Raw genomic sequence first — 3,228 nt, forward strand, 5'->3', positions numbered from 1 at the left:
GCCTGTATATTTCCTCTTTACAAGGGAAAAGGGGACAAGTGTAAATGTAGTAGTTTCAGAGGGATTAGCTTGTTAAGTGTAGTTGGGAAGGCTTATGGGAGGATCTCGATTGAGAGGATTAGGAGAGGAACAGAAGGAGTAATTGGTGAGGAACAGTGTGGATTTAGGACAGGTAGAGGTTGTGTAGATCAGATCTTTGTGGTAAGACAGATATGTGAGAAAGCTATAGGAAAGGGGAAGGATGTTTTTGGGGCTTTTATGGATCTGAAAAAGGCTTATGATAGGGTAGACAGAAAGGCACTGTGGGAGGTTATGCAGATATACGGGATAGGAGGAAAGCTTCTGGGAGCTGTCAAGAGTTTTTATGAGAGTAGTAGAGCTTGTGTCAGGATTAGAAATGGAGAGAGTGAGTGGTTCGAGGTAAAGGTGGGACTTCGTCAAGGATGCGTTATGTCGCCCTGGCTGTTCAACTTATACATGGATGGGGTGGTGCGAGAGGTAAATGCAAGGGTAGTGGGTCAGGGATTGGAGATAGTTAAAGAAAATGGAGAAAAGTGGGAGGTGAGCCAGCTGTTGTTTTCGGACGACACTGCGCTTGTGGCAGGATCGGAGGAGGGATTGAGGAAGTTGGTGGCAGAGTTTGGGAGAGTATGTGATAGAAGAAAACTAAAGATAAATGTAGGTAAAAATAAGGTGATGAGATGTACAAGGGGTGAAAGTGGCAGTAGACTGGAAGTGAGCATGAAGGGAGAGCGACTGGAGGAAGTGGATAGTTTTAGATACTTAGGTGCAAATGTGGCAGGAAAAGGTGGAGTGAAGGTGGAGGTAGAGTGTAGATTGAGAGGAGCGAGTAAATGCCTTGGTGGATTAAAGAGTGTAATGAGGAATAGACATTTGGGAATGGATGCTAAGAGGAGACTGTATGAAGGAGTGATTGTGCCAACAGCACTGTATGGGGCAGAAACATGGAACATAAGAGAAGAAGAGAGAAGGAGTTTGAATGTGTTTGAGATGAGGTGTCTGAGAAGTATGATGGGGGTTACTAGGCTAGATAGAGTGAGAAATGAGGAGGTGAGGAGGAGAACAGGGGTGGAACAGGAGCTGGGAGATAGGGTTGATGAAAGAATATTAGGATGGTTTGGACACATGGAAAGAATGAGTGAAGAAAGACTAGTAAAAGAGGTATGGAAAGCAGATGTGGAGGGAGTGAACATGAGGGGACGTCCTAGGATGAGGTGGATGGATGGGGTGAAAGGGACTTTGGGGAAGAGGGGAATGTCTGTTGAGGAAGGACGGGAGAGGACAGAAGACGGGTGAATGGAGAATGGTTGTATATGGATGATGTTGTGATTGCATGAGTTGGAATGGGCGGGGGAATGGGGGGTGAGGTAGTATGTGTGAGCAAAATTTGACGCAGCCCGAAGGGATTTCTCCCCGCCATCTCCTTATGGGGGGACGGAGAGGGGGGGATCGCCGATTTAATGAAGCGGCCTTGCTGTGGATGTGCTATGTCTTGCGACACTGCTTCTGACCCAGGGCAGTGGACAAGGTACAGGGATGACCCGTCATCCAGGAGGTGCTAAGATGGGAGGGAGGGTGGAGGGGTGTGGAGTGTATTCAGGGATGGAATGGGTGGGAATGATTTTATGCCTTTCCCTTTTTGGCTACCTCCCTTGTAAGGGGGAAAAAGCCTTGGTATATGTATGTATGTAATAATAATAATGATAATAATAAATAAAAATTAAAATAAACAAACATATAAATGAATAAATAATAAATAGATAAATAAATGAATAAAAGAACAGTAAAATCTAAACATAGTAGTTTTGTTTTCGTATTTTTTCTTTCTCAAACGCATCTCAAGTTTCCTTTGCGTCATTGGGAAGGTGGAAAGAAATAATCCCCCCCAAGGGAAATATTCTCCGTTGGAAAAAAATCTCCCGAAGAATTATATTTTCTGTTTAAAATAAAAGGAAAAAATAACTGAAAGGGAAATACCCCCCCCCCCAAAGGACAAATGAAAGCAGTCCAAGAGGAAAAAAATATATGTTTTTTAATCATCAATTATGATAACAAAATAAACATGGGGTTAGGATAGGCTAGGTTGGTTTAGGTTAAGTTAGACTAGGTAGCCTTGGGGATGTTTTCCACTGTGGGATTTTTTTTTTTTTTTTTTTTTTCCTAGGGACATTTTAGGCACTGTTGCCCAAGCATTCGGCCTCCTTCTCCCTTTTTCTCTCTCTCTCTTTCTCTATCTCTCACCTACTCTCATTCTTTCTAAAACCATATCCTCTCTCACGTACCCTATGAACTCTTGGCTAAGCTTTCTCTGCCTGTCTGTCTCATATATCCTTCTTAAAACCCTCTCCTCTCTCTCTTCCACCTCATCCACTCTCGCATGTTTTCACTCCATCTCTTTTGTTACATGTTCTTATTCTTTCTCTCTCTCCCTCTAAATTCTGCTTCAAGAATTTACGTTAGGCTTGCAACAGTATAGCACACTTTTTGGGTCTTTACTTTTGGGCCGAACCCCGAAACTTTATGCAGCCGAAGATGAGAACCCGATCTGAATGAGCTTTCGAGGGATCGAAGCCCATTGTGACTTCACCAGAAAGACCTTAGTCCCTTCTCTACGACGACGGATTTTGTATATTTTATTCTAGCTAAAAACAGGTAATTTTCTTCAGCAGTGGGTAGGCTCTAGTATCACGCAAACATGTTTTTGACATTTTTTTTTTTTTTTTTGCACTTGAAAAATCTGTTTTTTCCTATGGAATAATTACGTTAGGTTAGGTTAGGCTATATTAAGTTAGGAGCTATTAGACAACGTAAGTTTCATGTTAAAAATCCGTGTTTGCGTGATACTGGAATTTTACCAGAGCGTGAAATCTATCTAGATTCTTTACGATGTCACGCATGATAGATTTTGTTTCACTCAAAGCTGAACGATTCTTTTCACCTGAAGGCAAGACCTCGTGCTAAAGGCATGTAGATATTTCATAAAAAAAATCATCGTTCTTCTTCATCGTCTTTCTGATATTTTCAGTCTCTCTAGCATTCCCATCTTGCCTTACTGGAAAGTTCAAGTTTTTTTTTTATTTTTTATTTTTTATTTTTTTTTATGGCCGACTCTTCTAGCAAGACCTCCCAGCATTTTAATTTTTACCTCCACTTATGTCAAGGGATGCCATCCAGACATTTCATCCTCTTTAATTCTTCCTTCCACTC

This window comes from Oratosquilla oratoria, chromosome 26 (assembly GCF_046742065.1).
Source record: "Oratosquilla oratoria isolate Oo_2021 chromosome 26, ASM4674206v1, whole genome shotgun sequence".
Taxonomy (NCBI): Eukaryota; Metazoa; Arthropoda; class Malacostraca; order Stomatopoda; family Squillidae; genus Oratosquilla; species Oratosquilla oratoria.